The sequence below is a fragment of the Dicentrarchus labrax genome, unplaced genomic scaffold (assembly GCF_905237075.1).
Source record: "Dicentrarchus labrax unplaced genomic scaffold, dlabrax2021, whole genome shotgun sequence".
In the NCBI taxonomy this organism is placed as follows: Eukaryota; Metazoa; Chordata; class Actinopteri; family Moronidae; genus Dicentrarchus; species Dicentrarchus labrax.
In genome coordinates this window covers 3,114,680-3,141,707 of record NW_026136713.1, presented here as the reverse complement: position 1 = coordinate 3,141,707, position 27,028 = coordinate 3,114,680, and the positions used below count along the sequence as shown (strand labels likewise).

Genomic DNA, 27,028 nt, shown 5'->3' with positions numbered 1-27,028 from the left:
CCTCCTAAATGTTCCAAACTGGACCTTTAATTCTATTTTGAGAATATCTTAAAGATTTGTGTGTTGTTCCCAATGTGATAAACATCAAAACAATGGAAACTGCTGCTGCACAGTGCACAGGATGAATTCAGACAGCTCTTTTGCATGGTTATTTGAAAAATATGTGGTCTTGAGAACAAAGCCTGGTATTCTTAAGGCACCATCTCCACATTTTATTTAAAAAGGCACAAGCTAATAAAGGCTATGTTGGGCATACAATGTGAGAGTACAGGATGCAACTTCAAAGCAGTTTGCTAGTTGATCATCAGCGATGTCTGATTAATATTGATTTATTATAAAACTTATGATACAAAATGCCTCTTTTCCATTAAAAAGTAATTCAAACTATTGAAATATCAAGTGAAGTTATGAACTTGAATTATAAAATCAGAATAATGCTGTCCTTTCGCATTGCTGCTCCTGCTTCTCTGCCTGTTATTATCCAACAAATTACCAAACTAAATAAAAATATTCATCATGGTTGTGTGTAGCTTTGAGGCTTAAGATAGATGACACTTACATGGCGGTATACTTAAGCCCAGCCCATTTTTGTATTCCAATTTAAGTGTTCAATTAAAAGTGTGGTTCAATCCCCGCCTCTTCCTGTTGCATGTCGAAGTGTCCTTCAGCAAGGTACTGAACCCCAAATTGCTCCCGATGCTGTGTCATCGGTGTGTGAAAGGGTGAATGTGGCATGTAGAGCACTTTCAGTGGTTAGAAAAAGAGGAATTTGAACTCTGACATCACATCCTGTTCACTGGCTGAGTGCCAGTGAAAGGGGTTGAGTCTGAAAGAGGGCCTTTGGATGTAACCTTTTCACATCCAAAGAATGTAGAAATAGTTGATGTTGCATGCACCTACAGGCTGAGTGTACCAGATGTACAGTACTGACCCTTCTACAAGGAAAAAAAGCATTCTGATTAACGATTAATGATATTTCACAATACCTGCAGTGATGCACTGTTCTGCATTCACACTTCTGTGTGTGCTGATAACACAAGTCAGGTGTAAACCTGATATAATTATCATCGTTAGTGATATGAGCTCAAATTAGCAAAAACTTAGTTAGAATGTAGTTTAAGCATAACTGTTTTGCACTTAAGCATTCAAAAATGATTAATATGAATACTATTTAAAGATTGTTGATGGTTGTGTAGGACTAGATGTTGATATCCCTAATTGCATTCCTGAGACACTACTAAGACTGTGGGATGGTCAAGTTCAATTCAATTTCAATTCAATTTTATTTGTATAGCGCCAATTCATAACAGAAGTTATCTCAGGACACTTTTCAAATAGAGCAGGTCTAGACCAAACTCTTTAACATTAATTACAGAGACCCAACAGTACCACCATGAGCAAGTGACTGATGGCATCCTCTGGGTTATCAAGTGGGTGCCCTCCTTCCTAGATGTTTCGCTGATAGGCCCACGACACCTCCAGAGGGTTCAGCAGTGATTCCCAGCATCCCAGGTTCACCCCCTAGATCCCATCAACTCACTTGAGGGCCCAGGTGGAGTCTTTCCTCTTTATCCACAGCCACTGACTCCCCTTTTCAGCAGCTCTGGAGAGGTCCTTGACTGCCTGCCGATGGGCCTTCCCTCGCACTCCCATCTCCCACAGTAGCCTGGGTGTTGAGGTGGCTACAAACCCTCTGCAGCCTACCTCCACTGGTCGGACCCTCGCTGTCCAGCCTCGTTGTTGTGCATCGGCTGCAAGCTCCGTGTACCTCAGCTTCTTGCGCTCGTAGGCCCCTCTACTGCGCTCTCCCAGGGGACCGTGAGCTCGATGATGGATACGTGCTTGAGCGAAGCTGACCACGGCACACAGTCTGGTCGCAGGTTGGTGGATGCGATTACAGTTGGGAAGCACAGCTTTTGGTTTAAGTCTACCAGCAACTTCCAATCACGTGCCCTGCTCAACTGCCCAGCATCTGTCTTGAGGTGGTGAGACTGGCTTGACCTTTGCCCCCAGCCTGCCAGCTGGATGATGGGGGTTGAAGGGCATTCACACTCATCCGTCGCGTTTCCAGCACTGCTGCAAGACACTTTAGCACCTGGTTGTGTCGCCAGGTGTAACGGCCTTGGGTGAGGCTCGTCTTGCAGCCCACTAAGATGTGCTTCAGTGTTGCTGAGTCGGGTAGAATGAGCATGTGGGGTTTTCGCCATACCACTGGCTGAGGTTCTTGGGAGATGGCAGGACAGCCTGAGATGCCTGCTTTCTGGATTGAGCTGTCAATCAGATGGTTTCTTTGGAGGTATCCTGCCAGCCTGTGAGAAACCACACTGAAGAAGATTTTTCCCTCAATGTTTAGAAGGCTGATCTGGCAGAATTGGCCAATCTCTGATGAGGCCTTTTCCTTGGGGATAAGGATCCCTCCAGCTCTCCGCCAGGACGTTGGTATCTCCTTCTTTTGTCACAACTCTCGTGAGCTTCCAGAGGAATCCCAGGACATCTGGTGCGTTTTTGTAGAGCCTGTATGGAACTCCGTTGGAACCTGGAGCTGATGCGGCCCTTGCTCTCTGCACAATTTTCTGTACTTCACTCCATCTGGGTGGGCTGATGTCGAGGTGGTGTTCCGGTGGCATGTCAGGTGGGAGCGTAACCTCTTCGTTGTGCCAGTCATCTGTGCAGGAATTTTTCAGATGTTCCTCCAGGTCGGGCTTTGGCACTGAAAGACTTCCACTCTTCTCCTTTGTGAAGAGACTCTTCACAAACTTGAAGGCTTCTGCCTTTCCCCAGAAGGTTTTCAGCTCTCCTCAGTGATGCAAGCCTACTCGGGATCTCTCCCTGCAGCAGGTTTATGCCCTCCTTCTCCTCCTCTGTGGCCCTCCTCCATTGCTTCTTCAGCTGCCTTCTCTCTTTGACTAGGCGATCTATTTCTCTCTGCCTTCTGGACTTGGTAGGGATTGACGGAGTAGATCGCTTGCCTTCGACCACTCCGAACCTTTCCACTCCATAGGCGTAGATAAGATCCCCCATTTTCCCCAACTTCTTCATGGTGGTGCCTCTAAACCCTTCTAGGATGTTGCAGAGATCAGTGTTGACCTCCTTCCACCGTGTCTTATCACAGGATTTTGGCCATTTGACTAATGGCCTTCGCCCCTGGATCTTCTTCTCTGCTGCAGGTTGTGATGGGTTGGGTTCCAGTTGCTCTTCCGTGCCTGGTTCTTCCTCCTGAGGGACAGGGACGTTGATGTCCTGCAGACTGTGGTTTTGTCCTGCTGTATTTTCAGGCCTTTGGTGGAAGTAACCTTTTCCCAGCCACATATGCAGCTCTGGAGAGTGTGTCCTGCTGTAGCTGTTGGAGCCTCAGGTATGCTGATCATCATTCTCGTAGTCTGTTCCTGTATTCGTTACCGGGTTGTCTGCCGACGAGCCATTTTCCGCCCCCGCTCTCGCTGACTCAAGGGATAATTCCTCTTTGAACTTTTCGTTGCGATGTGTGGGTGGGACCGTACACCGTTTGTGCCAGGCCCCGCCACCATGGGTAGCTAGCCCATGGCGGCCCCGATGGGGTCTTTTCCCTCCTGCCAGCTGTCTTTCCATGCTGTCGCAAGGTCTTTCCCTTGTAGTCAGCTGCCCTTTCACAGCAGTCACTGGTTCACCAGATGATCAGATCTGTTTAGTCTGTGTACACTCTGTGTAAGACTAGATGTTGATATCCCTAATTGCATTCCTGAGACACACAAAAGAAGAATTTTGTTATTTTATTATTCATTTGCTATAATGGGATTTGGGTGTTACTCGCTTTTTATTTTTAATACAGTTGGGCTTAGATAATGTGGCTGATAAATGCATTTGTTAAAAATCTCTCTGTCTGAATACTCATGCCTTTTTCTCTAGTGACAGTTACAAGCAATGTTGTTAGTTATTCAAATATTATCACAAGTAGTAGGAATGACGGCAGGACTACAGAAACACCCAAGTTCTAAAACAGCTTCTTTTTTTTTTCTTTCTCTACAATGTTCCATTTATACAGGATTATCTATGGTCGTGATATATTAATAAAACAACAATAAAATTGATCCAGTAGGTTCAAGAACTAAGTATATTGAAATATTGTCCTTAATTATACCCCTTGAGCCTTGACACAAATTAATAAACAAATATTTTGGACCTAAAAATTTGGAGAAGTTGTGTATCTAACCTACCTAATAACTGATAGGACATAGCAGTAAAGGGTGATATGACTAAAAATTACACACACACATACATACATACATACATACATACATACATACATTCATTCACACACATACACATAAGATCTCCAAAAATGTAATTCATAATAATAAATAAAAAAGACATCTGACACAATACAAATCAGTCCAGTGTAATTTGAACATTCCCCAGCCTGACTTAGACCACCCTGGTCGAGCCAGCTGGAGGAGGAGTTGTACAGTCTTTTTGCAGCAGGCAGAAAAGATCTCCTGTATCGCTTCTTAGTGCACTGTAGTTGTAATAGTCTGTTGCTAAAGGTGCTTTTCTGCTCTGCCACAGTGCCATGTAGGGGGTGGGAGGGGTTGTCGATAATGGCCAGGAGTTTGGACCTCATCCTCCAATTGACCACCTCTTCCACAGTATCCAGGGTGACGCCGAGGACAGAACCAGATTTACTAATAGCTTATTCAGCCTCTTGGCATCACCCTCTTTGATGCTGCTCCCCCAGCATACTATTGCCAACAGCAATGCACTGGCCACCACTGACTGATAGAACATGTTTAACAGAGTCCTGCACATGCCGAAAAACCTGAGCCTTCTCAGCAAACAAGAAGGCCCCTATTGTACAGGACATCTGTGTTACCAGTCCAGTCTAGTTTATTGTCCAAGTGCACCCTCAGGTACTTCTAGCTCGGGGCAGTCCAACTCTCCACCTAGTCCGACACACATCCCTGCAGCTGTACAAACTGTGGCCTGTTGGTCAGATAGTTTGTAATTCAGGAAACAATGTGATGGTCTATCTGTATCCTCAGCAGCTTATCCGCAAGTAGTGAGGGCTGTATGGTGTTAAATGCACTTGGATTTCTTTTCTTTGGTACCGGTACAAGACAAGATAAGATGTTTTTTTCATTGATGGAACCTTAACCAGATTGAGGCTCAAAGTTAAAGGGGTACTGAAGTACACCACGCAGCTGGTCTGCGCAGACTTTGAGCACCTTCCAGGCTCAAACCGTGAGGGCCTACAGCCTTCCTGGTGCACAGTTTCCCCAGTTCTCTCCTGACCTGAGCCACACTGATGATGAAGCTGGAGCAGGGGGTTCTTGTTGGGGGGGCAGTTCGGAGTGTCTGTCTCTGTCCTGACAGTAGTACATGAGACAGATAATCTGTGAGATTTTTTACATACTATCTGTCTCATATACAACACTTAGGATATTACTGCAGCTTTACTGAAAACAAACATTGTCAGAAAATCCTGAGAAAATAGAATATAAGCAGGTTTTACATTACATACATACAGAGTCATTTGCATCAGGGCAGTAATGAGAAGCTTTTTTATGTGGATCTCTGAAAGAAAAGCCTGACTTAGGTGTGTGTGTGTGTGTGTGTGTGTGTGTGTGTGTGTGTGTGTGTGTGTGTGTGTGTGTGTGTGCCATGGCAGTTTAGTGAGTCAGTGGAAGTTCAGGAGAGCCACACCCAGCAAGGTATTTCTGTTGGTTTAAATATGCACACATGGGGAAGCATAGTTTAGTTAGTGTGTGCGTGCATTGCTTGGCCACTCCTTTCTGACAAGTCTTCACAAAAAGTTTCCACAGACTGTTGGCTTCAGGTGTGTCTGTGTGTGCTGTGGGATGTGCCTGTAGTCACCTCCTCCAATGACACACACACTTTGATACAGTTCCATGTGCAAAGTTTATTAACCAGGAATAAGTTATGTCAGAAAAATACTGATTCTCAGTTTCTGTTCTACAAACTGAAACACAGAGTCTACATTTGTTCATTTGGTCATGTGTTTTAGGCCAAAGTGACATGCAAATGAGGTACAATCAAAGCCACAGTAGATCAAGGAGAAGCCTCCAAGAACAAGTACTTCAACGCTTAAGTGTTTACTCAGTGTTAGTCAGCATGAACAGAGTACTTCACTCCATGACATCCTTTGGCTATAGTACCCATAAATCTACCTAACTAGTGGAGTAAAGGTAAGACAGAATCTGGTGGCAGTTTACACACAATATAAGATATTACATATATTATCAAAACTCCATAGAATAAACTGATGAAAGATCAGTGATGGAAGTGCAGAATCAGAATCAGATATACTTAATTGATCCCGGAGGGGAAATTTCTTAATAATAATACCATTAATGTTAAGTTGGAACTTTTGTTCAATACAAAATATTTCAAAATGTGCATTTGCTGTTATTATTATATATTGGATCTATATAAAAATGGACAGAGTATCTGTTAAGATTTCAATCATAGCTAAAAATTCCTGTAAACGTGGTTTTTAGTTTAATTTTATTGTTGGTATGTCCCTTTGTATATGCCCCTTATTTGTGTTTACTTGTTCATATATTTTTATATTCTTTTCTATTTTTGAACGAAAACGGTTTGGTCAGGTTTACCTCAGTAAACCATTTGTTTCCCCACACCACCACCACTCCTAATCAATAATACATTTAGGGGATGCTTTTTAAACTCCTGTATATTTTACAGAAAGAAAGTGGTGTCTGACTTTGAGTGCACATGTACTCCACATACAGCACTATTTCAGAGTAATACGCTGCTCAAGGGTTGCAGCTCTCTGTGGCTTTACATACTGTGACAGGAGAGATTCAACCTGTTTGTGGGTGGATTTCCCAAACTCCCATCAGCCTTGTTTCTCTTCATCTTATGTAATAGGTTCTCTCATTATGTTTGTGCATTTCTGACTGGGTTCAGGGGCCTTATGTATAAAGATGTTTTTAGATTTATACTTGAACTTAATCTTGAGATTATTTCCAAGGGTGTAATTAAGTCAGATTCATAAAAGATGCTGAGCATAAACAACCTTGCTTCACACCTAAGATCTATAAATCTCAATTTAACTTAAAAGTGACTGTTTTCCCTTATATAAGGCTAGCACTAAAGAGGGTTCAGTAAATTGACCTGTACTTGTATAGAGCCTTTCTAGTCTTCCAACCACTCAAAGCACTTTTACACTACATGCCACATTCACAGAGGGATGACAAACTCCATCGAACAGAAACTAGTTCATTCATGCAAATTCACAAACCGATGCACAGCATCAGGAGCAATTTGGGGTTCAGTATCTTGCTCAAGGATACTTCGACATGTGGTGGGAGGAACCAGCAATCAGACCAACAACCTTCCGATTAGTGGACGACGACCAGGAGGCTCCGCCAGGCTCCATGAGAACCTGCAAGACGAGAAAGCACATAACTTCGGGGAAGAAGTGAAGTTAGTAACATGCATTAATGGGACATGAATGTGTGCAGAAAGAGAGAGGAAGAGAGGAGCTCAGTGCATCATGGGAAATCCCCCAGCAGTCTAGGCCTATAGCAGCATAACTAAGGGATGGTTCAGGACTCACCTGATCCAGCCCTAACTATAAGCTTTATCAAAGAGGAATGTCTTAAGCCTACTCTTGAATGTGGTGAGGGTGTCTGCCTCCCGAACCACAACTGGAAGCTGGTTCCACAGGAGAGGAGCTTGGTAGCTGAAGGCTCTGTTGTCAAATGCAGCACTAAGATCTAACAATACAAGTGCAGAGACAAGTCCATTGTCTGAAGCAATTAAAAGGTTGTTATTAACTTCAACCAGTGCTGTCTCTGTGCTGTAATGAACTCTAAATCCTGACTGAAAATCCTCAAATAAGCTATTGCTATGTAGAAAGTCACACAACTGTTTGGTGAATTTTAGAGAGGAAGGGGAGGTTAGAAATGGGTCTATAGTTGGCTAAAACCCCTGGGTCAAGAGTGGGCTTTTTAAGAAGGGGTTTAATAACAGCTACTTTAAAGGACTGTGGTACATATCCTGATAATAAAGAAAGATTAATCATGTCCAGTAAAGAAGGGCCAACTAAGGGTAAGACTTTCTTTATTTGGGATGGGGTCTAAGAGACAGATTGATGGCTTCGATGAAGAAATTATTGAAGTTAAAGTATGACAATGTTGTCTGACATTGACTGCTGTTAGTTATTGGTTTGATTAATGGTATAATAATGTGTGTGTATTGATACTGACGGTGGCTGATCAGGCTAATTATCAGCTAATTGTACTCATTGTAAGTGTTTGTGCTGTCTGCGTCTGAGATTACAGAACATGATCTGTGGACACCTTCATAGGCTACTCGCTGGCTACTAGGTGCCTTCGGGACCCACATTGTTGGAGACGCCTGTATTAGTATATTAATAATTAAATCCAATCCCCCCTGAGTATACATGTGTAAACCAAGTCCATAGAAAGGTAATTCATAGGCCAAGAAAGTCCTTCATCCTCAATGTGTTCTGCGTGTGTGAGACCATGCAGGACCAGAACAGGAAGGACAGGACTGGTTCTGGTTGACTCAGTGTCTAATACTTCTACATAAGGAAGCAACATAGGAGGTGCTCTGTCTGTTTACCGCTTTCAGGTGGAGAAAATTATGGGAATATGGGAAGTTCCTTGAGGCGGAGGAGTCTGTGTTCCTCTGTTTTCATTAACAAGGCTTGTGTGCTGCTAAATGCTACAACTCCACCACCTTGTGGTCAAATGTGGAGCATTTACCCTCAAAACTTCTCCAATGTTATGGTGCCTTGTTGCTACTTATTAACAATATTTACCACTGCTCCAGTATGATCACAGCGCTGTACAGACTGTCAACAAAGTCATCTTAGCTCAAGGTCATGGTATGGAGGGAGATGGTACCCCAGCTCTGATGCTAATGTTTGTATATTTTACCAATAATTAATCAATTAATACCAACAACTGCAGGGGGAAAAAGTGAATGTATAAGATAGTGGTCAAGTGACACAAACACCTGTTTGTGTCTTCCTGGCAGCTTGGTTCAGATATTTTTGCTGACTTATACTGTCTCCATCTTTATACTGTTTCTGCCGACTCTAGAATCTATGTCTTTGTTAACAATCTGAGAATGTTTACTCTCAGTGTAGTCAATGTCTTACCACCATCTTAAGCTTTTCATGGCATTCATCTGATTTTCTTACATTAAACACTCAAGAGAGGCAGAGGTGGAAAGTAAGTAAGTCGTTTTTCAGGTATCTGTTCTTTTTTTACCACCAACATTTTTACCCAAGTATCTGTACTTTCTACTCCTTACATTTTTAAAATAGGCTTGTTACTTTTGATTGCATTTGAGGGGAACTATCTATGATTATTAGTTTTTGCACGCCTTCCAAACATCAAGACCAGTGCATATCACACATGACAGACATGACATAACGAAAACAATGTAAATGACTGTACTTTTGCTACCTCTGAAGAGAGGAAGGTGCTATCTAATCATACAATATATTGTCAAGTGTAATTTTGTTTGATACTGTGAAATAAAAAAGGATTCAAAGGTCAACAAATAATTCAAACTCTTATGCATGGGCTTAAAACTAAGACCCGGGGTCCGCCTGCTTAAAATCCAGTGTGTATGATTTAGTGGCATCTAGTAGTGTAGTTGCAAATCGCAACTCCCTCGCTTCTGCCTCTCCTTTCAAGCACAAAAACACAAAAATCTTTGACCTGGATCTTACCTGACCTCATTGGTAATATATCTCGTCATAGGACAGCAGTTGGAAATTGGTCAGGTGGATAATAACAGAAAATGATTAATATATTTGCTTTATTTAATCAATTACTGGCGCAAAGCAACAAATCCTTGATTACAATTGGAGGATCATGTGGAGACATGATACAAACACTGAGGGCAACTGGCATGCCCAAGCCAAAGCTCAATACAACAAACTCGACCTGGAATCAGTCCAATCTGGAGCCAGTTAGGTTCAGGTAGCAGAGGTCTTCCTTTTACTGTTTCCTGGAAGCGATGTTTCATCCACAGTTTCTCACCACTCATCTGTTTTTGTGACCAATGTGCCACAATGCTGTCATTTTTGTAGACATGACTTTTTGTTCTTTTTAAAGAATACAGGTATTTGATTAAAGCCACTACATCTGCATGAAACCACATTGTTAAGTGACATATGTTTTGATGGAGCTGACATAGATGGTATACGATATACATTTGACCATACAAACATATTCATCAAATTCCCCAAAGTACAAGCTGAATCCGATAGTAATCGTACGTGGAGGACATCAGCTGAAGAAGATTTCTTTTAAAATTAGTGTCAAAGATATTATTTTTAAAATCTTACATCTCATATTTCCATCTGTATATGCTTATAGGTCTTCTGTTTTTTTTTTTTATTATAGTCATTCATTTTCTGACTTGTGTAATTATTCTTATTATACTACAGGTGAACAGGGTAAAATATGTAATAGATATCAGCATGAACCTGCCCCAATTGATTGCATTAAGATAATTATTTATTTTTATTACAAGCTGAAATATTGAATATGCAAATTAAGCATTATCTAATTAATGTACCAATTTATACAATTCAAGAAAATAAATCTGAACATTGGATAAATTAAAGTTCACATATTATGACATATTATAGTCAAAGATTTTCCCTGAGGGAATTGAAATCTCCATAAATCAAAAAATACCGTCAACAGCCATAAAACAATTTCACCATTGTTTAGGCATAAAAAACATAAATAAATAAAGTACTCATGTAGGATTTTTGCTTTTATTCTAGTGGATTATTTTTACATTGTGGTGTAAACAATCTGAGTATTTTGTTCTGTTAATATTTTTTTGCTCTTATCCCACACTGCAGTATTTATACAAAGTAAGTAACTATACAGCCCATATTAATATTTCTTTGTTTTGAATGTTTATTTCACAAAGAGCAGTAATCACACATTTTACACAGAATCGTCACATTGCAGGCGGTGAGGAATGGAGGGAGAGGACGGTTAGGGAACAAGTCCCAGGATGTGTGACTTTGAACTGGACTTAAACAATAATGACTCTTAATGTCTAAAAACTAAATATAAACCTAGAACATTATTACACACATTTCATATAATTACGGTATAATGCTGTGCATGCAATAGCTGATATGCCCCGCCCCCAAGAACAGTATTTCCAGGAATCCCCCTTTCTGATAGGTCAAGGGATTCCTGGGAAAACTGGACCCCAGGAGAGAGGAGGAGAAAAACAAGAAGTCGGTAAGCTCTTCCTCTTCTGAGCCCGTTCCTCACATACAGAGATCCAGCTATGGTTTCCATACATCTCATCTACAGACTGCACATTCAAAGCTTTGAAGCTGTCGCATCTGTTTTGTCTTTCCTGAACCTTTCAACCTGTCTTTCAACCCCCACTAGAGGTTGCCAAAGCTTCACAGGGGACAAGAGGCATTCTTAGTTTTAAAGTGTGTAAGAAAACTTAAATATATATATATATATATATATATATATATATATATATATATATACTGGAATCCTATATCTCATTATTTCATTCATTTCTGTCAAGAAAATTAAATGAAACTATTATTTTGGATATAAAGTTAAAAAACCTCACAGGATAAGGGCACAGTGAAGACCTGAATACTCACAGAGCCCTTGCTCTCTGTGAACAGCCTCATCCTGCTTAAGAAAAACAACCAAGGAGCTAACAGAACACTAAACATTGAATTTATCAAAAAAGACCAACTTTCTGACCCTTTTATGCACATCATTGTCCCTGTCTGAAGCAAAGCAGAGCCCTGATGCAGGATGCTGTTAACCGGTTCACGATACAGTCAGTGTCGAATTTCTGTCCTCCGTCCCGAGCTACAGTGCTTCATCTCAGACTACCAACTGACCAGAGATGCAGCACTGCACCATGGGCCGCAGGTATTGACCAGAAAGTCAGCTGGAGAGAAGCACAGGGACACAGCAAAGCACAGTTAGTCACTTTAGACAGATTTCTATTCTGATTTAACAACTTCTACATCAGTGGTTCCCAACCTTTTTCCTTAAGCGAGCCCTTTTCTATAACAGTAATGGATGGATGAATTTTGAGCAGATTATTTAGAGATCAGTCTTCCTGATATTTTTAGGAACTTTTTATTCAATTCAATGTCTGTATTATATTATTTATTTATTTTTAACAATCATTAGTACTTAATAGCCTTGTTTTTTGACAAATTCATTGTTTTCATCTTATTGTTCTGTTAGATCTTTTAACTTTTCTAATTGTCGTAGATTGAAGGCTGTGTGGCTAGAGCTTGTGTTCAGGTCTTCACCATGTCCCTATCCTGTTTATTTCTTAAATAATAATCTTAATAATAAAAATAAACAATTTCATATAGTTTTCTTGATATATAGGCCTACTGTGTATATTCTTTTCAAGGTTTTCTTACACACCTAGTTGGGGTCAGGACCTCCCAGGTTTGGAACTTTACACAAAATTTATCATCTTGAAAATCCCCAAATCACAGAAACTCGTGTGAGCTGATATGAATCATAATGTAGTGAGATCACAATTAAAGTTAGCATCAGAGTGATGCCTTATGATGATGACCGTCATCAGAATTGACATTGACATTTCTCTAATAATCATACTGGACATGGAGCTTATTCATAGACATGAAACATGAAAACAAATTCACTCATGCCTAATGGAAGAGACACAACAATGTCTTACACTTCATACCTCACAAAAATACACAAGACATATTGGTCAAAGCAGTGTGAGACAAAAAAGGGTGCAAAGTGTGTGAGAGAGAGAGAGGAGGGGGGGGGTGGGAGACAGGAGAGCAAGAGAGAGAGAGAGGAAAGAGGGTGAAATTACTTAAAACCCCAGTAGACCTACATAATACCAACTTCCTGTGTGGCTTCTGCTCCCTCTGACATTCCACACACTCACAAATAAAGCTTTCAAAATCAATCTGTGTGTGAGTGTGTGTGTGTGTGTGTGTGTGTGTGTGTGTGTGTGTGTGAGAGAGAGAGTGAAACTCACCTCTCTACTACAAGCCAAACTCTGAGATCTGAAACACAACACACGTTAAAGTTAAAAGTTAAAAGTTAAAAGAGAGGCATTACAGCAAAAGACAGCTCACAGACACACACACAGGCTGACAAACGGATATCATGCATGCTCTTTATAACCGTTGGCTCTCTACTCCTTCCTCTCGGTTGAGGAGGAAACCAACAGATTCAGGCTTACAGTCTTGAACTATACTGTAATTTCTGGGCATTTACATTAATTGAAACAAAATGTGTCCTCTGCATTTAAAATGGAATAGAATAGAATAGAATATACTTTACTGTCCCCTAGGGGAAATTAGTCATGGACTCAAAGTGCGTAGTGCATAGTAGTAGCTGCCCTTACAGACAATAAATACACATAAAATACATATAACAGCTAAAGACGTACACGTAGGCTACATACACACTCATGACACATCCAATGAAAGATTAAAGCAAATGAAAAACAAAACAAACAGAACACCAAGTTATTGCACACCAAGTTATTGCACAGCGTCCTCTCCCTGTCTTCCTTGGGAAATGTGCAACTAGGTCCTTGCGTACATCCATTCCCAGGCCTCAGCATACAGATCTATTTAAAATTTTGATGGAGGTGGGTACAAAAGAGTATTTAAAACGGTTCAATTTGCATTTTGGGATTCTGTACCTTCTGCCAGAAGGCAAGAGCTCGTATTCCCTTTGAAGGATGTGGGACAGGTCCAACAATACCCTCCATGCCTGCCTGAGTACAGACTGCTCATAGATGGACTAAAGGGAGAGCTTTTCAGTCCTCCCCATCACCTTCATAGCAGTCTGTACCAGGCGCTGCAACTTAGATTTGGACTGTGTGGAGAGATTGCTGAAGCACGCCGTCATCCCATACCTGATGACACTCTCCATTACTGCCTGATAAAATAAAAACATGATGTTCTGGCTGACAAACACCCTCAGTCTGCGTAAAAAATACAGCCTTTGCTGTAAACGGGAACATACATAATCTACATGATCACTCCAGCTGAAGAGGTTATCCAGGTGGATACCCAGTGACCTGTTTGATCTCCTCCCTGTGTATGGACAGTGGAGTATGATCCCCCACTGACCGAGGGTCAAACACCATCTCCTCAGTTTTTTTAAATTGATAGCTCACATTGTCCCCATACATTTGGTGGAGCATTCCAAATATTTGGGAATGCATGACATAAAAACCTGTGGGGTAGGTATGTATTCTTACTGTTATTTTGTGTGTTTGCACAGTTATGGCTTTAGTTCGCAATCCTGCTGCTGTTGGAGGCTCTAACCTTTCAGGTTTGAGTTTGATTGAAGTGGAGACAGTTCAGGGTCAAAGTCTGAGGAGTCTAGAATGGTTGGGTGGTTTGTTTTACTGATTCTCTTAAATACTAACAGGCCACTTTTATACCAACTATGAGCTGATATCACATATTTTAACTGCAATTTCATAGATGTTTAACAAATCAGTGAAAAAACTATTAATTCATGTGCTTCCATTCAGTTTCAGAGCTCACTGAATGGTTTGATGATTATGAAAATGACAGTTGTCAGCGCTCTCCACCACCACCATGAAGAAGGAAGGAATATCTTTTAGAGGAATGCTGCTCTTCCCCGCGGTAGACTTCCAGACACCAGAGAATATATGTCATGGAGCACTGAAGCTGTTCATGTTGAAGAACAACACCTTACTGACACATCTGATGTTGGTAAGTTGGCTCATTTGGAGCCCTTGTGTTTACTTATTGTTTATATTGCCCAGAATTATTGCAAGATTCTGGAAAACAGCTAATGGCTGAGTGGATGCAGTGGTGGCAATAGCTTCTTGTGATCTCAGTAGATGAAATGTATGGAAATTGTTGTTAAACTCCTCTTAAGAATGAGTTTCTGTGCAGAAAGTACAAAACAGACAACACTTTTTAAGTCTTACCCCTCATGCAGACCCTTCCTCCTCCATTATCTCAACAATTATTATAAGGAGTATGGTCTAGACCTACTGAAAAGTGTCCTGAGATTGACATCAAATTGAACTGTGTGTACAGCAACATCTGATAAATCATTCCCCTTTTTTAAATACTGTAGAACTGTATTTTTACAATGTTCTTGTGGGATTTTATTGTCCTCTGAGCACCAGCACTGTCACTCGAACAGTTACCATATATATCACTGAGTTCCTGAAAGAGAGAGACATATAAAGAGAGTGGTGGAGAAAGAGAAGTCGGTGTTTTCCAAGAATGCTCTGACTCCGCTTGGCTAGAAACTCCCAGTCTGCCCATATAAGGTTTGAGCCAGCCTTTTATTTTGGGGATCATGGAAACTAGAATTGCTGCTTTGGATAAACATTCCCTCTTCCAGTCTGTGATTGCTCCCACTGATAGTCTGTCACCCCACCCCCACCCCCTCCTCCCAGCTGTCTACATACATTCCCTTTTCTAGTCACAGTGGGGAGAGACTCACTTAAAAGGCAGCAGAGGGAGAGGAAGCTTTATCTCACTCAGTCCCTCTCCCTCTGCTCTGGGCTCAACAAGTCCATATTAAGAAGAAAGACCAGCTCTCCCTCTCTCTCACACTCACTCACAAACACAGCTTAAAAAATCCCACAGTAGGTCATGTCTCGAGGTCTGTCCTCAGGAAGTGTTGCCCCCACTAAACTAAACCAACAAACAAACCTGCCCTCTCCCAGCCTGACTGTGTGTGTGTGTGTGTGTGTGTGTGTGTGTGTGTGTGTGTGTGTGTGTGTGTGTGTGTGTGTGTGTGTGTGTGTGTGTGTGTGTGCCTCCATCCTGTTGCCGAGTTTCACATCATAGGGAGCATCTTCATATCTTCACCATTACAATCATCACCATCATCTTCACCAGCCTTGATTCAAATACACTTTGTTGTTTAGTACACACTCTTACTCTTCTATTAGTCCAACACAAAGCACCATCATATTCAAGTGGCAGGATGAAGATTTAACCAGTGTCCAGTCTGTAGTCTTAAAGGACTATCACTAGGACAATACACTATTCTCTCTTTATCTGGTAGTTAGATTAGATGAGAGGATTGATATCAGTCAGGAAATACACCTACCAAAAACTATAAAGCATATCTCACTCTTGGAAAGAAAGGTACAAAGAATAATACCTCCTAAAACATTGATCTGTTCCTTTAATTCATTATTTTAGAAGGAGCTCTGTGTGATTTTTGTGTAAATCAGCATGTCACTAACAGAAATCACCTCCTGCCTTCATTGTGTCACATCTGACGGATGGTGGCTCTTGTCACTCTTTTATTTATCTATCAAAATAAAACAAAACATTTACCCCTATCTGTGAACAATAAAACACACCCAGAGTTCTATAGCCTAACCATATTCAGAGATACTCCGAGAAATCAGTCCATACACTCTGCCATGGAGTAATTATTTGTTTCTATTGTAAACTTTTCCGATTTTTCAGTGGGAGAAATGTTCACATGAAATTCCTTTTATGGCTCAAAAGCTGAGAAGGGCCCTGGAACAAACCAGGGATATAATGTCAGCTGGTGAGTTGTTGTAAGGGGCCCAAAATATCTATCAACTGCTGGTAACATTTAGTTTTCCTTTCTTCTGTGGAGAGAATGAAAACATTCATCTTAGCTCAGGTAAAACAAAGATATGACTACTTTTGAATTTCCTTGCTGTTGCTGTTTCCTTGCTGTGGTACAGCAAGGAAACAGCAACAGCAAGGACTGATATGTTATATCATTTAAATGTCATGGCCAAAATCAGCAGAATATTATTAAAACTGCAGTAGGTAAATGGACTGTACTTGTATAGCGCCTTTCTAGTCTTCCAACCACTCAAAGCACTTTACACAACATGCCACATTCACCCATTCACGCACATTCATACAGTAAAGGCAGAGGTATGTTCATCACAAACATAAACTAACTCATTCATTCACATTCAGACACTGATGCACAGCATCAGTAGCAATTTAGTGTTAAGTATCTTGCTCAAGGCACTTCAACATGCAACAGAAGGAGCCAGGGATTGAACCACTTCTACCTCCTGAGCCACAGCTTTTTTAAACTGTTATGAATGTTATATAAATAAATAAATAAATATTTTGCCATATTTGCTGAAATGTTCACTGTGTCCTGTACATGAGACAGTGAATCTGTGAAAAATCAGATTACTCCAGTTCATCACATTTTAACCTTTTACCTCTGAAATCATTTGACCCTCATTGTATAGGTGTATCTAGCAAGCTATAGAGAATTTCCTGAGAGCGTTGTACAGAACAGAGTGTGTATAGACAGGCCCTGCAGCAGCCTGGCTGTGGATGATAAGATACATATGGTTAGGTCAGTGGTTCCCAAACATTTTGAAACCAAGGTACCCCATCATAGTGAATTTTTGTTCCATTTTTACATTAAATATCAAAATGTTGTTAAAGCACCTATGTGCAGGGTCTAGCACAAACCCCTCTATGGGTCCCTCCCCACATCCATGGCTATTCTAGTATCTTTGTGTGTCCTCCAGGTGAGTGGGGATACCCTGAAAGGGTGAAAACTGAACTAAATTCTTATCCTTTCTCTTCTTAAACAGTAAATGCATCCTACGATCTGCAGTCTTCCTTCTGTCCAGTTCCAGCCTCAACGGTCCTTGGACAGTTTTCTCTCTCAGTAAAACCGTATACTTTGTAGTATACAGTATGCAGTGTTGTATGGAGTATACACACAAAATCTACAGCACAGGAGGCAAAGAATGAGGATGATAGGAGACAGCACGGCTGCTGTACACATACTACCTGATCGACTCAATTTAACACAAAACACATAAAATCCCTCAAATGAAAATTAATTATATAAACTGAAAACTCAAATGTTTCTTCACAGACTAACTTCACAGTCACAGGCTAACTTCAGGCTACAAGCCCTGAGAGGGAACGTGTCTGTATGAGTGTGCATGTGTGTGTGTTTAGACAGGCTGTGATAACAGTCAGAGCCATCTCTCCTGTTGAGCCAAACATTGCCTAATATGGTCTCCTTTCTCTTTCCCCATGGCTTTGTAAATCAGACACGGGAAGCTTTTTCTCCATTTTACTCCATCTGTCTGTCACACTAAATGTCTCTCTCGTACTCGTGCAAACACACACACACACACACACACACACACACACACACACACGCACACACAGCTAAGTGTAATGTGAAATGTTTTTGAAAATGAAACTCCAGGACAACCTCACCAAAAAAAGTTTGAGAGAAAAACTAAACGCTGTGTCATAGTAAAGAGACCGACCAAGTACAACACAGTTCGGATCACAGTCTGGACCAAACAGCCAGACCAAATGAGGTGGTCTTGGTCTAGTTTGGTTTGTTTGTTTGTTTGCAGGAAGTTCTGGCAGAAGATTTTCATAGACAAGGATGTTCATTTGGCACCTTCAAACTAGTGTAGTATTGTGCATAATAGTATTATAGCAGCAATAATATAGCAGCACCTATATGCAGTTCAATTGTCATTTTGTATGTAAGCAGTACCTGAAATACTGGCATTCCTGATTTTTGTGCACATGAGTACACTTACTTCGAGTACACACCACCAAGGATCACCGTGGTCCGGACCTTGGTATTTTTCTGTTTGGTAGATGCATGCCCCCAAACCCCTAAAGAGTTCAGATTTTGGACCTTGTTAAAAAAACACCAAAATAATTAAGGTTAGGGTTGTGCTGAATTTGGGTACTGGCACCTTTTTTTGGTCCAATTCAGGCACTGCATGTAAGTATTGATAACAAAACAAACATGTGAAGAGCTAAAAACAGATGAAATGTAATTTGAACTGTAGATAAATTGAAATTTCACATGAAGTTGAAGCGTGTGGAGTGTAAATATGTGTCAGTTCCGCCAAAAGTGAAACCGGAGACACTGGGGGCCTTTATCATTACAGATAGCTTTAATAAGTTTATGTGATTTAATTGGAGAAAAAAAAAAACTGTTGCCTAAACAAGTACTGTGTCGGAGTCGGTGTGGATTAATTTGTTTGGTAAAATGGAAGGCAGGCGAATGATAAACATCAAAAACGCTTTCTGTGTGGATTAGCCTTCAAAGGAGTTCATCTCTTTCTTCATCTCTTTCTCTCTTTTCCTGTATTCTTCTCCTTCCTCCCACTTCTCTCACCTTCCACATGCCTCTCTTCGTCTTTCTACCCCTCCCCCCTCCTTCTCCCATGTGAAATTGACCCTGGGAATCATGGTCTCTTGGTCCCAGAGCAGGACTCGTTTAAATGTGTGTAGGGGGTTATGTGAAAATTCTCTTGACACAGTGCCCTTAAGACTTTTGACTGTTCAATAAATAAATACAGCATTTCCTCCTTTCCTTCCTCCATACGTTTTCTCATGTCCAAAAGTTTCCACTAGAAGTCCCATTGTTAACACTAACCATGCTGTCTAGTCCTGTTCAACTAAACATTTGTGCTGACTTTGTGAGGACCAATTTCAGTTTTAAACTATCAGATTTCTGCATTGTGATGACTTGTTGGCTGGCTACTTCAAAGTTTGAAGGTTAAGACTTGCTTTTAAGATTCAGATTTAGGGTTAGGCATTTAGTTGTAAAGTGTATATGTGGAAGTTGTCCTCTTACCTGGTCTATTTCTTCCACACCTCCTGATTCTCATTTTGGTGCTCACCCATTGCTGTCCCTGGTGTAGATATGGTCCCAGTCATTGATGCTGTGTAAGATAAGACGTTGAGATTGATGTCAGCCATACTGTTTCACATAGTAAATGGTAAATGGACCTGTACTTGTATAGCACCTTTTATGTCTTCCGACGCATTTATACACATTCACAGTATCTTGCTCAAGGATACTTCGACACGTGGCGGGAGGAGCCGAGGATCGAACCAACAACCTTCTGATTAGTGGACGACTCGTGGACGACCCACTCTGCGCTGCCTCTGAGCCACAGCTGCCCCCACATGAGATTTTTGCTCTGTTTTTACCATTTAAGGACAGCACCACACCCCACCCTCCTCCAGGATACAAGCATAGTCTGGACTTTTAATGTTTTTGGACTTTTTTCAGCTTCCCCATAATCTTCTCATAACCCCTTAGATATATCTTGCAAACATTTTGTTAAGTCACAACCCACCAAGTTGTAAGCCACTGTTCTTTATAATGTCTCTCAATGAATGACAGTGTGTTTTGTGGGTCTTTGTGTATTAATGAATTTATGTCATTACCATGTGGACAAAAAAAATGTATTGTAGGGTGGTTCAATAGGAACAAATTGAAGTAAACACAGTGCTGTTCTCAGAGAGAACCACTGAGAACAGATCAGTGAATGTGCCATTTATCAAAGAATAATTCTCACTCTCTTAAAATGTGCTTGAGTTAGGTAATCCATCTCAAGGCCCCTAAACACTGTGATAACAGCAATCTTTTACTGCATGTCACACTGATAAGATAGGTTTCATAAAAACTTAGTTGAAGTTTGTGTCAGACTGTAAGTAAGTATGTTTTGAGGCATGTTCAATTGTGAGATGAATGCCCAAATAAGCTGAGATGAGTCATTGACTCCCTTCATCTATTTGAAAATGCAGAAAGATGAGAAGACATAATTTTAAAAAATGGCACCAATATGATAATTATATGTATGTGTATATAGGTGCTTACAGTGTTGACACTTGCCAGTGCAGCAGAGGTCACATTATGAGAGTTTGTCCTAACACTTCCCAAACCCCTAATTCAGCCATTTAGCTAAGTGTGGAGTAATGGATTACATATAATCGGAATAGAAAAAAAAGGTAACCATAACATGTTACAGGTTACAGTTACATTTAGTAAAGGGATTATTAACAATTAATAAGAGACACATAATAACGCTTCCGGAGTCCCTCATCAGCACTCTGGTCTCAGTGAAACCATATCTAATCTTACAACTGCCAGTTCATTATCATGGCCTCTATTGAAAAAATACTTTTACTTGGGTGAAAATTTCACCATTATTTTGTCTTTACAGCAGAAGAAGGAACAACATCACAGTACAGTGCTCCATAGACTACTGCCTGAAAGGTTTCCTGAGCAGAAAACATATTTTTGATGCTAAAAATCTCTGGGACTACTGTTTTGTGGCACCAAAAGATTTAATTGTTTCGCTCGTTTCTATTAGATTTCATTGTTTTGATCGTAACTGTTACATATGTAGCTGTAAGTTATGTAGCCTTACTTTGGCAACTTCCAACCATGATGACATTATGTTTGTGTTATGGATGCCCTAACACAAGCAAGTTGCTGCCTGGATAATTGAAAAAAAATATGGTACGCTTTGAAAAACGATTGACAGTGATGATTTATAGCAGAAAATATAAATGTAATAACATGATCATACCTCGGTTGCAGGTGCTGCTGGAAGGTGTCATCTGCAGCAGCTGGCAGGCTGCTTCAGTTCTGGACGGGTCAGGTCTCCACTGCTTGTCATCTCCACTGGCTGGATACTTGGCTTTACTGGGTGAACTGGCTCGTCTTCTATAAGGCTGCTTTTACAATAGTAATGAAATGAGGAGCAAGTTTTCCCACCCACAAAATAAAATATGATTGCTCATCAGTGGGATACCCTCTGCTCTCTGTGTGTGTGTCTCTCTTATGAAGCAGATGGACTGCCAGGCCATGCATTCCACTGTTACCTTGTATGGTCACTGGGGGGCGGGCCTTACACCAGGGAATGCCCCCTCTAAATATGACTGATGTCAGAGGAACCAAGAAGCCTCAAATAGTGACCTATTCAGTTTGTCTGTGAGAGAGAGAGAGAGAGAGAGAGAGAGAGAGAGAGAGAGAGAGAGAGAGAGAGGGAGAGAGAGTGTGTGTGTGTGTGTGGGGGGGGGGACAGAGAGGAGGAGGGAGAGAAACAGGGGAAGAAGAGGGTTGAGTTAAGAGTGGAGGAGGACAAGTAGAAGGAGACAAAAGCTGAGAAACAAAGGGAGGGAAAAAGAAAAAAGGAAGAATTATTGAACAAGGCAAGGCAAATAAGGAGGAGTGTGTTGGGGGGGGTATATTTTCCTTAGTGAATGAAAAAAAGGTTTGACAATTTTCATATTTCTTCTAAATTTGGGCTTTTTCTGCATCGGGCAGCTGACTGGACGATAAACTGAAATACCATGATACCATGTGGAACCTATTACACTGCTGAGAGACAGATAGACAGACAGCCAGCCAGCCAGACAGACAGACAGACAGACAGGCAAACAGACAGGCAGAGACAGAAAGAGAGAGAGGGAGAGACAAACAGACAGACTGAGAGGGAGGCAGACAGTCAGAGAGAGGGAGAGACAAAGAGAGAGCAGGAAGAGGGCAATTATATGGAGTAACATTGTTTCACTGCTCTGATCTGTTACACACTTCACATAAAAAGAAATTCATCCACTTTGACTGCGTTTGAGCACCAAGCATCATCGATGTAACAGAATCCTCTTCTCATCCTGCTCGGCTCATAATGCGGCCCACCCATTATGAAGCAGATCTTTGTAAAGATGTTGGCACAACAGTCTCTGATTTCCTATTGTTTGGCCAGCCTGAGTCTCATTTCAGCCATTAGCCGGGAGCAGTCTTAAGTCCAAGCTGGGACCAGCATGGCTTCTGCTCTTAAACTGCAGCAATTAAACTGAAAACAGATTAAAACAAAAAGAGAGAACTTTGAAGGAGCTAGCCTACCAGCTGGAGCATCTGCCATTGCCAAAATAGTCAAAGTTGATTTGAACAATTTTGGCTTAGCCCTTCAAATCAAACCCAATCAGACATCATTCAATGATGTTTTAAGCAATAACACTGAGAAAAATTAAAGATTAAAATGAAAGATTTAGATTAAAACAAAAATAATTAGACTTTTGAATGGTCAGTTAGAGTTAAAGTTGTTCAAATAAATGTTCCTGATTTCATTTAATGTTTAACATTGTAGGAGGAAGCACTTCTCTCAACCTCACCTGTCAAACAGTGACCACATATTCTGTTTTCTATTTTTTTTAAAGATATTTTTTGGAGATTTTTGTCTTTATTGGATAAGACAGCTGAAGACATAAAGGAAAAGGGGAGAGTGGGGATCCCGTGCAGCAAAGTAGCTGAGAGACTCAGAGGTAGAGCGGGTCATCCACTAATTGGAAGGTTGTTGGTACGCTCCCCAGCTTCTCCCACTGCATGTTAAAGTAGAAAGGGTAGAAAGGTGCTACGCAAGTGATTGATACTACACAAGTACAGTCTATTTACCATAAATCCATTTTGAGTATAGGGACCTACTATCTACTTTTAAAATATCTTTACACGTGCAGGATTTGCTTTGACTTGCCATAACAGAATACGGTACGGCAACTTTTTGTCTCTTACAGTAACCTACAGTAAATTAGACTTGAGGTTTCCTAATTCAAGCTAATTTTGAGCACTTTTATTCATGTGCTGTTGTGCTATTCTATTATTCTTGGCTTTTATTCAAGCCCAAATATGAGATGTTTGATAAATACAACTGTATTTTAAGTATAAGACAATAAATACAAAAACTGAAATCACTGATTTTGCATGTTGTGAGGAATAATTTGGTGCCCTCAGTGAGAATTGTGGTTAATGTGGTAAAATGTCTCTGAATTATCAGTGGTCCATATGAGTCCATAGCAGCCACAGTTCTAACGTTGTTGTTTTGTTTAAATTGTTCATATTTTAAAAACACACTGAAAACATTTAGATGTGTATCATCTGGTGACTGGATAGAACAACTTCAGTTCTAGAGTTCAGTGCTCTAAAGCCAGTAGAGATGGTTGCGGCCATCATTGAGTCCATCCTCACCATTCAACTGCTACTGCCAGCGTTCCAGTTGTGGGGGCCTCCTAAAAAAGCCACGTTAGATTGGGAAAAGCGGAGTGAAGGGAGAACACATTCCCACCCTTTTTGGTATTATATGAAAGTAGTTACTTTTTTACGCTCTGCACCCTGTCCTTTATAGCAGTCCATTAGTGGGAAGATACATCGTAAATGGTTGTTGGTAATGAATTAGCTACCCCCACAGACGTATGATTTTCTTCTTTCAATGGAGTTCAGACCCATTCTTATGTAACTGGCTCCCACATAACTCGAAACCTGACAAAGGCAGACTGCTGTGAATCATTCACTCTGCTCAGAAGGCTGCCATTCCTCAAAAACCTGGATTGCCCTATATATATTGTGTTCAGCTCATCTGTGCTATCTCTTATGTTTCCATGTATTTGTTTTGAAAATGTTTGATGTATTGGGTGCCTGGTACGACCCAGACGGCCCATGTTCGATACCAACCATCGGCCCTTTGCTGCATGTCATCCACCTCTCTCTCCCCCACTTTCCTGTCCCTCTACAGTAAAAGCTGTAGATTTTCAAATCTGCAGCAATATTAAACACCCATAAAGTTATTAACCAAGAAATATTAAAAATCTCTTTTGTAGGAGTGTCCTGGACTAGATAGTTGCAGCACATAAAGGGTGACATTGCCATGTAAAACATACCTATAAGATGAAGATGAAGATGATCATTAAAGCTCACAAAATAGATAATATACAATAAATATACACCACCTGCAATAGATTAGACACTTTTTTTAAAGATTATTTTTTGGGTTTTTATTATTAAAAGAAGAAAATAAGAACAACCCCAGGTTCCTCTTTAGCACTGTAGCCAGGCTGACAGAGAGTCACAGCTCTATTGAGCCACATATACCCATATCCTTAAGCAGCAATGACTTCATGAGCTTCTTTTATAATAAAATGATTACTATTAGAGAGAAAATTAATTCAATTCAATTCAATTAAATCTTATTTGTATAGCGCCAATTCATAACAGAAGTTATCTCAGGACACTTTTCAAATAGAGCAGGTCTAGACCGAACTCTTTAAAACATTATTTACAGAGACCCAACAGTACCACCATGAGCAAGCACTTGGCGACAAGGGCAAGGAAAAACTGCCTGTTAAAAGGCAGAAACCTAGGACAGATCCTCCGGCTCTAGGTGGGTGGTCGTCTGTCTCGACCAGTTGGGGTGAGAGAGAGAGAGAGAGGCAGAGAGAGAGAGAGCGAGAGACAGACAGACAGGTGCACAGCAACAACAGTATTGGCAATGGCAATCTAGCAGGACCATGGCAGGAGGCTCCGATCGATAAGAACCTGCGAGACGAGAAAGCACAAGAACTCCGGGGAAGAAGTGAAGTTAGTAACATGCATTAATGGAACATGAATGAGTGCAGAAAGAGAGAGGAAGGGAGGAGCTCAGTGCACCATGGGAAATCCCCCGATAGTCTAGGCCTACAGCAGCATAACTAAGGGATGGTTCAGGACTCACCTGATCCAGCCCTAACTATAAGCTTTATCAAAGAGGAATGTCTTAAGCCTACTCTTGAATGTGGTGAGGGTGTCTGCCTCCCGAACCACAACTGGAAGCTGGTTCCACAGGAGAGGAGCTTGGTAACTGAAGGCTCTGGCTCCTGTTCTACTTTTAGAGACTATAGGAACCACAAGTAGCCCAGCATTCAGAGAACGTAGTGTTCTAGAGGGGTAATAGGGTACTATGAGCTCTTTAAGATATGAAGGGGCCTGACCATGAAGAGCTTTATAGGTGAGGAGGAGGATTTTAAATTCTATTCTACATTTTACAGGGAGCCAATGCAGAGAAGCTAGTACAGGAGAGATGTGATCTCTTTTTCTAGTTCCTGTCAGTACTCGTGCTGCAGCGTTCTGAATTAATTGGAGCGTTTTAATGGACTTATTGGGTAACCTGATAATAAAGAGTTGCAGTAATCCAGCCTTGAAGTAACAAATGCATGGATTAGTTTTTCTGCATCTGTCTGTGATAGTATGTGTCTAATATTACGTAAATGAAAGAAGGCAGTCCTAGAGGTCTGCTTTATGTGGGAGTTAAATGACAAATCCTGATCAAAGATAACTCCAAGATTCCTGACAGTGGTGCTAGAGGCCAAGTTAATGCCATCTAGAGTAACTATATCTTTAGACAGTGAGTCTCTAAGGTTTTTGGGGCCAAGAACAAGAATTTAGTTTTTTTCTGAGTTTAACATCAGAAAATTGCAGGTCATCCAGGACTTTATGTCCTTAAGACATGTTTGTAATTTAGATAATTGATTAATGTCATTGGGCTTGATTGATAGATATAACTGCGTATCATCTGCATAACAGTGAAAGTTAATGGAGTGATTCCCAATAATGTTGCCTAAAGGGAGCATATATAAAGTAAATAGTATTGGTCCAAGTACAGAACCTTGTGGAACTCCATGACTAACTGTAGTGTTTATTGAAGATTCATCGTTAACATGTACACACTGCGAGCGATCTGATAAATATGACTTAAACCAGCTTAGTGCGGTTCCTTTAATGCCAATTTGATGCTCAAGTCTCTGTAAAAGAATATTATGGTCAATGGTGTCAAATGCAGCACTAAGATCTAATAATACAAGTACAGAGACAAGTCCATTGTCAGAAGCAGTCAGAAGGTCATTATTAACTTTAACCAGAGCTGTCTCTGTGCCTTGATGAACTCTAAATCCTGACTGAAAATCCTCAAATAAGCTATTGTTATGTAGAAAGTCACACAACTGTTTGGCGACTACTTTCTCCAGAATCTGAGAGAGGAAGGGGAGGTTAGAAATCGGTCTATAGTTGGCTAAACCCCTGGGTCAAGAGTGGGCTTTTTAAGAAGGGGTTTGTTACAGCTACTTTAAAGGACTGTGGTACATATCCTGATAATAAAGAAAGATTAATCATATCTAGTAAAGAAGTGCCAATTAAGGGTACGACTTCTTTAAGCAGCCTAGTTGGGATGGTGTCTAATAGACAGGTTGATGGCTTCGATGAAGAAATTATTGAAGTTAACTGATGAAGATTGATAGCAGAAAAACATTCTAAATACATATCTGAGTTAACAGTAGTTAAAGTTCCTAAACTTTGAGAGCCAGTGATACCTGTTGAGGGCATTTGGTGACTAATTCGCA

General features: G+C 40.8%; 1 long non-coding RNA gene across 6 annotated transcripts; it reads right to left on the bottom strand.

The window, feature by feature from the left end:
* Positions 1-1,212: 1,212 nt before the first annotated feature.
* LOC127375283 (uncharacterized) lies at positions 1,213-21,537 on the bottom strand. Of its 6 annotated transcripts, XR_007887352.1 has the most exons (5): positions 21,412-21,537; positions 19,665-19,752; positions 18,613-18,713; positions 13,045-13,072; positions 5,869-7,399 (listed from the first exon to the last, which is right to left on the bottom strand). It is a non-coding gene; the product is annotated as an uncharacterized LOC127375283 (long non-coding RNA). The 6 variants fall into 6 exon arrangements; XR_007887350.1 differs by having other exon boundaries at positions 13,045-18,713; XR_007887351.1 differs by lacking the exon at positions 18,613-18,713.
* Positions 21,538-27,028: the final 5,491 nt, after the last annotated feature.